Here is a 14,751-nt window from a genome sequence, read left to right as displayed (position 1 = left end):
ATATTACTACATGTACCCTTCAGAAACAACTATTGCGGATGTGAGTTATAGTACAAGAATATGTCAGAAACAGGATAATATTACCTTTATTGGGTCATTTCCACACAGGCCTTATTATATGTTTTAACAATATTACTGTACTAAAACACAGGACAAGATTTATGCTGAAATATAACAATATTTTTTTTTTTAGGCTTTTTAGATGAGGGGGCTGAGGTGCTTGGAGTGGCTCTCCTGGTTCTCCTGGGTTGTGTGGATTCAGAGGATTCTGCAGGAGTGCTGGCCACAGATGAGAGGCTGGAGGTAGTGTCCTGCTGGTGTGTAAAATGCTCCACCAACGCACCCAACAGTTGGTTTTGTTCCCGCCATCTGTTGTCAGTCTGCATCTGCATATCCGAAATAACTCTCATCATCTGAGACTGGTTTTGGACTATACCATTTAAAGATGCTGCCATGTCCTGTTGCAGCTTAATGGAACGCTGGAGTAAAGTCTGTTGGCTCCTGTAAAACCTGCGTTGGTCTCTCTGTATTCTCTCGCAGCTTGCTATGAGCCTCCTCTGGAGGGAAATGTATTCGTCGCCCATGGGAGAATACAGAGGATCTACAGGCTGTTGACCAGCAGGGATTCTAGGCGCAGATTCACCTCTAGCTGCTGTTGCATCTGGAACATCCTCAGCTTCTGCTGCATCTGGAACAACTACAGCTGGTGCTGCATCTGGAACTACTACAGCTGGTGCTGCATCTGGAACTACTACAGCTGGTGCTGCATCTGGAACTACTACAGCTGGTGCTGCATGAGGAACTACTACAGCTGGTGCTGCATAAGGGACAAATACAGCTATATGCTCCTCTTCAGATGGAAGGGAAGCGGATGGTGGAGCTGTCCGGGTGGACTGGTAATCCCATTGCCGACTGATGTGCGACCACTCAGCCTGTCCAGTTTGCATGTCCTGTGCGTAAAAGCCCTGACTGGCCTGATATTGGGGGGGGGGGGGGGTAAAGACATGTACCCTTTGGGGCTGACTTGGCTCCCCCTCAAAGCCAAAAGAACAATCCTCCGGCCAGGGATCCTGCCAGGGTTCATCTGCCAATGTTGGTGGCATGTCGTCTGGGTCCTCAACAGAGGCAGTCCAACCCAGCTCATGCCTGGGAGCATACTGTCCTTGTTGATGGATTCTTTGGACTGGTGGTTGCGGTGGAGGCATTCTTTGGACTGGTGGTTGTGGTGGAGGCATTCTTTGGACTGGTGGTTGCGGTGGATGCATGCCCGTTTGCACCCTGGTGACAGGAGGTTCTGTGGAGGAGTCAAATGATGAAAGGTATTAGTAAAATCATATATATATATCCATGTGGGCATACAATGTACATTGATACATGCTAGGGCCTATACTCATTCTCATGTCAAACTCTATAACATGCATGTGCACATTGTGATTTGTGATATGAGGGATTATGCAAAGTATACATGTATGTGTTTCATACAATAGTTATGTGTACATGTCAGTGATGGAGAAAATGTGTTCTTTAAGTGACACTATGGTCACACAATTTCCTTTAGCCTGATGTAGGCACATAACGTGCTTTCTTGAGCTAAAAGTATTGTGATGGCTATAGTGTTGATTTACTGAAAACTCTACATGTGGCTTGTGGCCTGTGTTACTCTGAGACATGTTAGTATTTCACTATTCTACCTCATATCATGAATTTCAATGTGTTAAGTAGCATTAAATGGACATTAAACCCATTTTTATTCTTTCACGATTCAGCTAGAGCATGCAATTTTAAACAACTTTTTAATTTACTTCTATTACCTAATTTGCTTCATTCTCTTGATATTCTTTGCTGAAAAGCATATCTAGATAGGCTCAGAAGCTGCTGATTGGTGGCTGCACATCAATGCCTCATGTTATTGGCTCACCAATGTGCATTGATATTTAATAAACAAAGAATATCAGAATAATGAAGCAAATTAGATAATAGAAGTAAATTGGGATGTTGTTTAAAACTGTATTCTCTATCTGAATAATGAAATAAAAAGATTTGGTTTAATGTCCCTTTAATGTGAAATATAATTGTAGATGTTTTTGTTAGTAGGCCAAATACCATGCTCCTCATTGTGTCCATGAATGTGTGACATTAAAGGATGTTATATCTCAAATACATATAATACTGGTGTGTGGGATGTTACCCATGCTGTGCTGATGTTGCAGCCCTTGAGTTACGAGCCCCTGGAAGTCCACGGACTGCTGTGATGTTCAGGGACCTGCGTAATATCTCCTGCCATTCATTGTATTCAGCCTCCTGGGGAGGACCACTGCCTGTTCCCCTCTGGTACATGGCTTCTTGGCCCATTTTCTCCTTCACCCGCCTCTTGCAGTCGTTCCATCTTTTCTTTAGCCCATCGACATTCCTCCTCTACTGGGCCACGCTGTTTACTTCATCCTCGACCAACAGCCATGCAGCCTTACACCTTCGGCCAACTCCTTTGCCCTTCTCTTGGCCAAAGAGGGCAGTGTGGTTCTCCATGACGGCCTGGACTAGCGCTAGATTTTCAGCGAAAGAGAAGTTCGGGCACCTCATGCGCTCATCGTCCTGGGCCACCTGGCTTCCTCCCTGGGATGTCCCTGGTGTGGGTTCCTCTCTATCCTCTCCCTCCTCCCCCTTCTATCCCCATGTGCACCCTCTATCCCTCTTCTAAGTGTGCCTGGTCTTGGGGCAACCCCACTCCCATCCTCCCTTCTGGCTCTCCCTCTCCCCACTCCACTTACTCCCTGACGGGGACCCTGCTGCTCCTCCTGTCCATAATCCTCTCCCTGCAACTCCCCTCCCCTCCTCCCCTCCGCCCTAGCTCTCCATGTCATCCTCAAACTACACACACTCACACACTCACACTCACTCCCACTTCAATCACACACAATCACAGCCAAACACTTAGCCTATCACACTGTAAAAGATAAATAAAATGTGTGAGGTATTAGAAAAAAAAGTGTTGTGTATTTTGTATATGTGTGTATGCAAAATGTGTGCAATATGTAAAAAAAAGTGTAAGTAAATGTACAGGCTTAACCAAACACAAATCCAAAAATCTGACCTAACTAACTGATGAAATGCGCCTCTCTCACTGTTCTTACTAATAATCACTATACTCACTGTAGTTTGCTGTAGCTCCAAGAACCAACCAAACACACTAAAGAAAATGGCGGCTGCGCATCGGTTTATGTATGAATTTTGAATGGCGTAATTACGTGGCGCATCTTTTAGAACTGGCGGTTATTTTTTATGATTTGTATCCTAATTTGCATCAAACTATTCTTTATTGAGACTTTATGTGAACAAAATACTGGCGTAAGTACTTGCGACTACTGAAATGTGTATTTGCGCACATTTTAGTTGATCGCCGGTTTTTCCTACTTACGCCAGTTTAGCATCTGACGGCGCAGTATATTGGATAGCTCGAGTTGCGAGGTGAAATTACGGACGGCGCGGGTTCCCTCGCTTGTACCGAAAACTACGCTGTATATCGGATCACGCCCCAGAAATGTAATTAGGGTCAGTAAATGAAATACCTAGGATACTTTTGTAGTCTTCTTTTTCAGTCAGTGAGTTAAGAAAGGTTTTGTGTGTTATTTTATTAAGACTTATTAGAACAAATCCCTTCATGTGAAATATATATTTAACGCATTTTTTGAGAGCCATTTATTCAGCAGTAATTTAAGGACCATGTATATTTTTGTATTTAGATTAAAAAAAGGTGTATTATTCATTCTCTGAAATCTCTTAATAAGTAAGGTTTTTTGAATTCCATAAGATTTTTTTTTTTTTTTTTACTATAGTTGTGGCCTGTTTTATTACTGCTGTCCTAGTTCATTTTGTGTAGATTTACATAATTGTTAATTACCTTATTTAAAAAAATTGTTGTGTGATATGCTCAGTAGCCCAAAAAAACTCTACATAGAGATCTCTTGAGAAACAGTATTCTACCCTTATTACTGAATATACAAAGGGAAATGTATCAAAGTGTGGATAAGCAGAATTCCCCATTGGAATATTAACTCAACTGAGCTTGTATCTATTGAAACAATGAATTTGCATTTTACTTATCTAAAGAAGCAAATAAGTTTTTGTCAATTGCAATAAAAGTACCTGAGAACCCAAAGGTGGATTTTATATAAAATGAAAATTTTATCACATAATCTATCTACAGAAATAAAATCATAGGCTTTAGAGATTTTTTTTTACAGAAATCATAAACTTTGGATAATTTTACAGAAGAAAATGATTTTTTTTTTTAACTGAAATAGAATCCACCCTTGACTAACAAAGAATAACATATTTTGATTACAAATAGGGTGATATTCGATTGCTACTGGATTATAAAATATTAAAATTGATTAACAAATATTTTTCAAATTTTGAGGTATTTAAACGGAAAGGGTTCTACAGTGTATATATGTATATATGTAATATATATATATATATATATATATATATACATACACATTATATCCCTTTCCAGTCAAACACCTTATCATATACCATATCCCTTTTAACGTTTATAAAAAATGAATAATATTTAGATGAACAATTTTTATTAGCAAGTGTATATATGAGTGTTACACTATTTAAATGTATTTATGTGGTGTTTGGTGCACATTTCTTTAACACACTTTATTCAAGGTCTTCACTCGTGCTAACCCAATGAGCACAAGTTTTGTTTGTTCTTGAGCACACCTTGTAATATGCGCGCACCATAGTATGGTTGCAACATTCATTACTTGAAATTATAGCCCTATATCACTAAACATAGCAATGTTCTGTGACAAAGCATAGGTCTGTTTTCTTATCTTGTTCCCCCCCCCCCCCCTTAACGATGATATTACAGTCATACTTCAACATTCTATGACATAGCAGAATGCCTGAACATACAAAACACAGATAACAATGCAATTGACCTGTAGAGATACTGGGGGTTTTGCATAAAATGATGTTTCTCACTAGAAATCTGAAAACTACATTTTAATAACAAGTCTGAACACAAAATTACTTGTAAGAGGTCATTCCCATTGGAACTACAGAATGATCGTGTCCATTAAGCAAATTTGATGCAAGATGGCTTTCATAAATGTTATAAAGTGTCAGTAACATTTTACAGAAAGAATGAGATATAATTTAACATATCAATATAATAATTTTAATACTTTCACTCTATTTGTGAAAATGTTTTCTGAAATGAGAAATGAGCGTGCGACTAACTTTCCATGAATGTCTTCATTCATAGCAAATTAATCTACTAGCCTCTCAGAATGATAGATTAGTACAAGATCTGACTCACATTGTAATGTATCTACTGTTAAGATGTGATATAATGCTTTGGCTTCCAAATTGTTCTCACTCAATTACATCTTAAAGAAGCAAGGCAGATTGACAGGATGATCAACTGGTCCATCAAAATGTTATTAACTTAAATAATTATTTTAGCAAATTACCTATTTAACATGCATTCTAGTGGGTACATCAAACTGTATGCTATATTTCTAGAAACAGTTTCCAAAAAGACTTGCTCTTTTAATATATTATGTAAACTATATGTACTTTTTGATGTCGCTCCATGTATGTACACATATTTTAAATTACTCTAATAAAGATGTCTTTGTTTTTATTTACTCCAGGAATAATTTTAAACACTATCAGTGAAAAACTCATATGTGGTTATAATGGAAGACATGGAAGTGGAAGTGGTAAAAACAATCTGTAGGAAAGCACCTAATACAGGTGAAACTCGAAAAATTAGAATATTGTGCAAAAGTTCATTTATTTCACTAATGCAACTTAAAAGGTGAAACTAATATATAAGATAGACTCATTATATGCAAAGCAAGATAGTTCAAGCTGTGATTTGTCATAATTGTGATGATTATGGCTTACAGCTCATGAAAACCCCAAATCCACAATCTCAGAAAATTAGAATATTGTGAAATTGTGCAATATTCTAGGCTCAAAGTGTCCCACTATAATCAGCTAATTAAGCCATAACACCTGCAAAGGGTTCCTGAGCCTTTAAATGGTCTCTCAGTCTGGTTTAGTAGGAATCACAATCATGGGAAAGACTGCTGACCTGACAGTTGTGAAGAAAAACATCATTTACACCCTCCATAAGGAGGGAAAGCCTCAAAAGGTAATTGCAAAAGAAGTTGGATGTTCCCAAAGTGCTGTATCAAAGCACATTAATAGAAAGTTATGTGGAAGGGAAAAGTGTGGAAGAAAAAAAGTGCACAAGCACCAGGGATGACCGCAGCCTGGAGAGGATTGTCAGGAAATGGCCATTCAAAAGTGTTGGGGACTTTCACAAGGAGTGGACTGAGGCTGGAGTCAGTGCATCAAGAGCCACCACACACAGACGGATCCTGGACATGGGCTTCAAATGTTGTATTCCTCCTGTCAAGCCACTCCTGAACAACAAACAATGTTAGAAACATCTTACCTGGGCTAAAGAAAAACAGACCTGGTCTGTTGCTCAATGGTCCAAAGTCCTCTCTTCTGATGAGAGCAAATTTTGCATCTCATTTGGAAACCAAGGACCCAGAGTATAGAGGAAGAATGGAGAGGCACACACTGCAAGATGCTTGAAGTCCAGTGTGAAGTTTCCACAGCCTGTGTTGATTTGGGGAGCTATGTCATCTGCTAGTGTTGGTCCACTGTGTTTCATTAAGTCCAGGGTCAATGCAGCCATCTACCAGGAGATTTTAGAGCACTTCATGCTTCCTTCCACAGACAAGCTCTATGGGGATGCTGACTTCATTTTCCAGCAGGACTTGGCACCTGCCACACTGCCAAAAGCACCAAAACCTGGTTCAATGACCATGGGATTACTGTGCTTGATTGGCCAGCAAACTCGCCTGACCTGAACCCCATAGAGAATCTATAGGGCATTGGCAAGAGAAAGATGAGAGACATGAGACTGAACAATGTAGAAGAGCTGAAGGCCGCTATTGAAGCATCCTGGTCTTCCATAAAACCTCAGCAGTGCCACAGGCTGATAGCTTCCATGCCATGCCGCATTGAGGCGGTAATTGCTGCAAAAGGGGCCCAAACCAAGTACTGAGTACATACAGTATGCATGCTTATACTTTTCAGAGGTCCAATATTGTTCTATGTGCAATCCTTGTTTTATTGATTGCATGTAATATTCTAATTTTCTGAGATTGTGGATTTGGGGTTTTCATGAGCCGTCAGCCATAATCATCACAATTATGATAAATCACGACTTGAACTATCTTGCTTTGCATGTAATCAGTCTATCTCATATATTAGTTTCACCTTTTAGGTTGCATTAGTGAAATAAATGAACTTTTGCACGATATTCTAATTTTTCGAGTTTCACCTGTTATGTTAAAGTTAGGAAAATAAACGTTATTAACACTAAGTTACTGTGCTTCTGCTTTTTTAAGGAAGACTTATTATAATGCATCAAGTGTCTTTGTGTTCTATATACATTTTAGATAACTCCTCAAGTTCTTTGAATTGACTGACGAAGCTTGTAACTACTAAATAAGAATGGGATTGTGGAATTTCTATGTTATTGTTTAATATTTTTTTTCATATGATCTCCTATAAGACATAATCTTTCATGTGTAAATGTTTAGTTCCCATACATTTCTGCTAAGGATGCAGGTATTTCCACACTTACGTTTGTAAATGAGTGTCACTTCCAATTATGAAGCTGTCTTTAATGGTTGATGGGCTACTCAGAAGACATGAGCAAGGGCAAATCTGTCCCCATCTTTAGAATCCAACCAAGAATTGCCAATATCTCACTACCTAGTTCTTGGCAAGTAACTACCTGGGTTGAAATTAGTGTAGTTTGTTTTTACAGAAGAGAATATTCTAGAAGATGTCTCATCCCACATAAAACAGAGAGCCCAGCACTAAAATGCCAAGCTATCCTCCTCTAAACAAAAAAACATGATGGGCAATCCCAGACAGCCTTCTGTGGGCCTCATCGATGAGGTACAGCCATATGCCTCTAGGTACATTGGTTGGGGGCTCCACATCTGGTTTACCCCATCAACCTTAGGGATACATTTCCCAGGGTGATATAATACTTATAAAGAGAAAAACTGAACAAGGAACAAACACATATCAGTAGCTTGTTGTTTGACAAGGCACCACCTGTAAACAAGCCTCTAGTCCAATTGTGTTTTTCACAGAGGGGAACTTCCCCAGTGTTTATCAATCTGATCCAGTTTAAAAAGGAAAGTCCAAAATGCCAGACAATCCTTATGTGTGTAAGGCATGTTGAGTTGAAAGAGACTGTACCTTGAATGGCAATATTCTATCAGAAAAGCAAGGACGTTTTTCAAGTTTATGTTTATTCTAAGTTGAGTGTGTCTTTCTTTCTTTTTTGGAAATGTTCCCATCACAAGAAGTCAACTGCTAGGCAGATATTTAGTTTTTAGAGTTAAAGATGAATTCAAAGGAATTCCCCACCAAATGCATTGTATCGTAAAAATGACTTTTGCAATACACACTTATTATATATGTTGCCAGTTGTACCTGTAAGTTACCTCTAATAAATTATGGTTTGAGTGCCTTTTAATGACTTCAGATCTCTGACCCAGTTACATTTTGAACAGTAATAGATTGATCAATGCAGGTACTTATTTATATCTGCTAACAACTGGGCAGAACAAACAGGATATAAACATAGATGCTTATTAAAGGCTGATGTTCTAGGAAAGGAAAACAATTCAACATGTTGCTAACATATTGACAGTTTCTCATATTAACAGCTGTTGTACATGCATATTTTAAAAGCACTGTCTAATTGGCATGCACAAACACACATATACACAATATATGGCAAAATTATGTGGACAAGTGACCATCACAACAATATGGCCTTGTTGAATATACCATTACAAAAATATGGGCATTAATGTGACATTAAATTGCTGGGTACAACTACTGTAGAATGGTTACTTCTCCCCATGTTATTATTTTTTTCTCCTGTACTTGCAGCTCTCTTTAAAGCTGTTTTATTACGTTAACCCATTACAGAATCCAATTGGTAAAGCTCTGCATCCATATACTGCATTTTTTTATATTTTTTAGCTTTCATATTTTTGCATTTTGTGACAAAAGCAGTGCACTTTCACAGATCAGTGTTGTTGCTGGCTTTTTGATAGCTGTACCTTGTACTTTTGGTTAGCTTGAACAAAAGAAAGTGCTCCTGATCTGTATTTTGTACACCGAACTGAAGTTCATGATACAGCTTGACAACAATATCACTGATCTGTTAATGTGAAGTGCTTCTGTGAAAGGGTTACAAGAATTTTGAAACTGTAAAATGGCCTTGCCCATTGTGAAGATGCAGTACTTTACTTACCAACATTTGTAGAGGGTTAAAATAAGAATGCTACAGGTACAGGGGGACAAACAATAGCATGGAGAGTACTAACCATACAACTTTAGTTATACTTAGCAGTTGAATGTCCCTTTAACATGGAGCTGTCCCCCATTTGCAAATATAAGTGTCGCAGCTCTTCTGGGAAGGATTTTCACAAGCTTTTGGACTGCCCATTTAACCAAAAGGGGATTTTTGAGGTCGGGCACTGATGATGGATGAGAAGGTCTAGCTTCCAATTCCGGTTCCAATACATTCCAAAGGTATTCAGTGGGGTTAAGATCAGGGCTCACCTATGCCTCTCTAGTTCCTCCACACCAAGCTCATCTAACAATGTCTTCATATACCTCACTTTGTACACAGGGGCTTCTTAATGTTGAAATAGGAAAGAGAATTACCCAAACTATTTCCACAAAGTTGGAAGCACCCAGTTGTCTAAAATGTCTTTGTATCCTGTAGCATTACGATCAGGGCAGGATTGGGACCAAAAATAGGCCAGAGGAAAAAAAAAACACACAGCTAATTTGTAATTAAAAAACAATAACATACACATTGCTAATGTGTAATGTAAGACATATTCAATTATCTCTAACCATTTAATACACTTAACATGTGTTTTTTTATTTTTTTATTTACTTTATATAACATATAGGCATATGCTAAATGTTATTAAGCAGTCATAAGAAACATGGAAACATAGATTTTGACGGTAGATAAGAGTTATGGGCCCAGCAAGTCTGCCCAATATTTCCTGAATCAATCTCCCTTTCTGTAAAGAAGTGCTTCTTCAAATTACTCCTGAATCTACTACCCTTCAGCTTGAGATCATGACCCTTTGTTCTTAAAAAAAAATGTTTATGTCAAATACTCACAGCCTCAGCTTTACTAATCCATTTAAAATACTTTAAAGTGGCTATCATATCACCTCTTTCCCTTCTCTTCTAAGCTATACATATTTAGGTCATTGAGCCTCTCCTGGTACATTTCATCTTCTAGACCATGTACCATTTTGGTAGCCCTCCTTTGCCCAGATTCCAGTTTGTTTATATCCTTCTGGAGATATGGCCTCCAGAACTGCACACAATACTCAAGATGAGGCCTAACTAATGAGCTGTAAAATGGCATAAGAACCTTACTATTTCTGCTGCAAATACCTCTACCAATACATCCAAGCATTCTGCTGGCCTTACTCACTGCTATACTACATTTTAAATCATCTGAAATAAGAATTCCCAAGTCCTGTTACTTATTTGTAACATTCAGTAAAGTGTCATTGAGTCTGTAATTAAGGTTTGGATTTTTATTCCCTAATTGCATAATTTTACACTATGCAGTGTTAAACTTTATATCCCAATCATTTGTCCAATCCTCCAATTGTTGTATAACACTTCTCATTTTGTCTACCTCCCCTGGAACATTTACTCTATTACAAACGTTTGTATCATCTACAAACTTTTCCCTGTAGTCCTTTGATGATATCTCTGATAGATATGTTAAACAAAGCAAGCCTCAGAACTGACCCCTAAATAACACCACTAGTAACAGCCCCCTCTGCTGAATGTACTCCATTTACTAAAACACATTAGTTTGCTGTGTGGGACAGTGTTAAATGCTTTGCTGAAATCTAGCTATATTACATCAACTGTTCCACCCTGGTCTAATACTTGTGTTGCATATAAAAAGAAGTCAATTAGATTAGTCTGACATGATCTTCTTGAAGTAAAACCATACTGATTGTGGTCCTCTAAATTGTTTGTCTTTATGTATGTCATAATTCTTTCTTTTAAGCTTTTATTACATTCAAATATAACAAAAATATCACACATATACTACACAAGCAACACACACAAAAATACTGCACACAAACACTTTTCACATGCACACTCAAAAACACTGTGTGTGCACACACAACGCACTTCAAACACACACTACACACATTATACATTGCAAGCACATGCCTCACATGGAAAAACACAGCACACACCATACAAACACTACTACCTACACATACTGTAACAAAATGTGATTACAGAATAACGTTTATATTCTGCATTATCCTAATTTGTTTAGGGATTACATTATGTGTCCTATTTTACAGGTACTGTTCACCCAGTAGACAGAGGCAATCAGGATGTGTCCTGAATCAAATGTGTGATAAAAGTTGTAACTATCATGCTAAAGAGGTGATTGATAAAAAAAACAATGTTTTGACTAGTTTCATAAAAGTGATCAAGTGCCCATCGCCAGGTGTAAATTACTGGTTGCAAAAACTAGTTTGTGGGTGCAAGTTGCTTTAGAGTTTGAATTGTAAGAGCAACAAAGTTGAAAGCATTACACCATGAAATCTTATGGAAAGTTATCAAATCTATAATCATGTGATTGTAACCACTGGAAGGGTGCCACAAAATCACTTTAAATGCACAGTCTACACCAGAATTTTTATTGTTTTTTTTTTTTTTTTTAAAAATAGAGAATCCCTTTATTACCCATTCCCCAGTTTTGCATGACCAACACTGTTATATTACTATATGTTTTACCTCTGTGATTATCTCATATTTAAGCCTCTGCAGACTGCCCCTTTATCTCAGTCATTTGTCAGACAGGCAGTTTAGCCAATCAGTGCAGACTCCTAAATAACTCCACTGGAGTGAGCACAATGCTATCTATATGACACATATGAACTAGTACTGTCTAACTGTGAAAAACTTTCAAAATGCTCTGAGCTAAGAGGCAGTTTTCAACTGTTTAGAAATCAGTTTGAGCCTACCTAGGTTTAGCTTTTAAAAAAACCCACCAAGGGAACAAAGCAAATTTGATGATGAAAGTAAATAGGAAAGTTGTTTAAAATTGCATGCCCTATCTGAATCATGAAAGTTTAAGTTTGACTAGACTGTCCCTTTAAGTGAAAGGGGCGTAAAACACACAAACACAGTTTAAAAAAAAAAAACACCTGTAAAATAATCCAGTTATAGATTACACCCTATTGATATCACAAATTCACAAATCATAAATAAATGTCCCCAAGCCAAATTTTATAGCTATGAGCTTTACATAATGTAATGGATTAAACCAAAAAATTAGGTGAGGATATCTTCTGGATAGCTCAGTTGTCAAAAACATTAATCATATCAATTAATAAAAGTTAATATAATAGGCAGATTTATGAAGAAAAAAAACATTCAATATTCAGGTTGAAAAATGAAGATTTGTTAAACACAGGGGCTTACATTAAAAGTATTATGGTAATTGTGAACAGATTGATTTTGACTACAAAGAGTAATACTAAACTATAATTACGGAGGGATGGGTGAGCATATAGTTCCACCAAGAAGGTCTGTGTATATCATGTTTGCAGAGGGATACACATGCTCAGCAGCAGAAATAGTCACCATGCCTTCTCCAGACTAGTGCTCCACCAGTGCCACGAGGGAGGGACTGGGAGGCCATTGCAGGTAATATGGTGGGATTTGTAAGGTTGACCCAACCAGGAGTGGACTGAAAACCCATGGATTCCCTGGACAAAATAAAGTTAAGGGCCCCCTTCACCCCTGCAGTCATTCTCAGTCTAACTATGCCAACCTCTAGATATGCTGTACCCTCACCTCCATTTTTGTATTACAGAAATTAGATTTCTCCACTACATGTTAGAAATAAATATTTTAGGTAAATAAATATAAAACTAAAAACTTTTGTAGAGAGAGTGGTAATAAAATTAAGACCAAAGCGTTCATAGACAAAGTTAGATATTCTTTAATGTTATCTAAGGACACTTTGGATTTAATTTAGGATCAAAGAGACATAGACAGTATTAGAGAGTGAGAATCGACATAGCTACTAACAGCCAGCACTAAAAGGAGTCCTAGCGTGGAGGAGACCTGAGTCTGCGCTAAATGATCTTCTCCTTTAGTGCAGGCTTTGAGATCCACCAAGCTAATTTTAAGTAAACAAATACCATATATTATAAAGAATTTCTTTATTATAAATTTGATTTATTTAAAGAAGGTTGTGCACTCATTTGGATATTTGTTTTCTTAAAACAACTATCTTTATTTTTCATTACAAATGTGCATTTGTTCTTAAACAAATGTACATCTCCAATGTGAAGCTTGTTTACAGATGCTCAGCCATGAAAACCCCAATGCACAGTTCTTTTGCTGCTGTTGCTTCAGCACTTTAGAACTCTGTAGTGAGTGATGCAACAGATGACAGGTGAATTTCAAGTGCTAGTACTTTGCATGGTCTACCACCTTGTGGCCGGGCTGTTGTTGCTTTTACAGACTTCCACTTCATAATCATAACACTTACTTAATTGACCAGGGGAGCTCTAGTAGAGCAGAAATTGGAGGAAAAAACAACAACTGACTTGTAACAAAGGTTGCATCCTATGACAGTGCTATGTTCAATGTCTCTAAGCTCTTAAGTATTACCTATTGTAGTGCAAATGTTCTGTAGAGATTTTGTGGCTATGTGCTAGATTTTATGCATCTATTAGCAATGGGTATAGCTGAAACACCAAAACTGAATAACTAGTAGCTGTGTCTATATACTTAAATATGCTACAGTTTGTCGAACCAGGTTACAAGCTGCACAGTGATTGCTTAGTGTTCAATACATTTTAATTTTATTTATCATTTATATTAAAAAGCATGCTTTTGGTGATGATTCTCTGAGTGGAATAATATTAGTACGCAATGAGAATCTGAACTAATACAAATTCTTGTACCAAAGGTCAAATCTGCAACTGTTTCAGACTATATTTAATGAACAGGATGCACTTAGGAGAAAAAAACAAAACTTTGTAGAATGGAATGATCTCAAGCAAATAAATAAAGATACATATGAATCATGGGAGGAATTTGAATCCTTTCAAAATGCTTACTTTATTTTTATATAAACAAGAAACACTAGATTTGTCTATCTTTCAGGTTAAACCACATAAACTAATGGCCTGAATCAGAGATATATCAATATAGTGCGCACGTCCAGCTTTTGAGTCCCATTAGGGCAGGTTAATTAAAAATACTAGCCAAAGCAGTGGTTGATTTTATGATGAAGAGAAAATAACTTTAAAAGTACCTGTTAGTCACAGAAATTTATAGTTGGACAAGTTTGAAACTTGGAAATGCAGATGTTTAAGATGTTTAAGTACACGGCACAAACGCAAGAGTGATGTTGGTTTTAATAAATAATTTGAAGCTGATTTAAATAAGTAATGCTCACCTCTTATCTGGGTTCAAATTGAAAGATTTATAGTTCTGCCAAGCTTCCCAGCAGCTTTATTGATCAACTTTCTGCTGGGAAAAGGCTTATTTAAAATGTGAAGATTTTGAATCTGCAGAGCAGTATTT

This window comes from Bombina bombina, chromosome 2 (assembly GCF_027579735.1).
Source record: "Bombina bombina isolate aBomBom1 chromosome 2, aBomBom1.pri, whole genome shotgun sequence".
Classification (NCBI taxonomy): domain Eukaryota; kingdom Metazoa; phylum Chordata; class Amphibia; order Anura; family Bombinatoridae; genus Bombina; species Bombina bombina.
The sequence above is the reverse complement of the archived record's forward strand: the minus strand, read 5'-3'. Positions refer to the sequence as shown.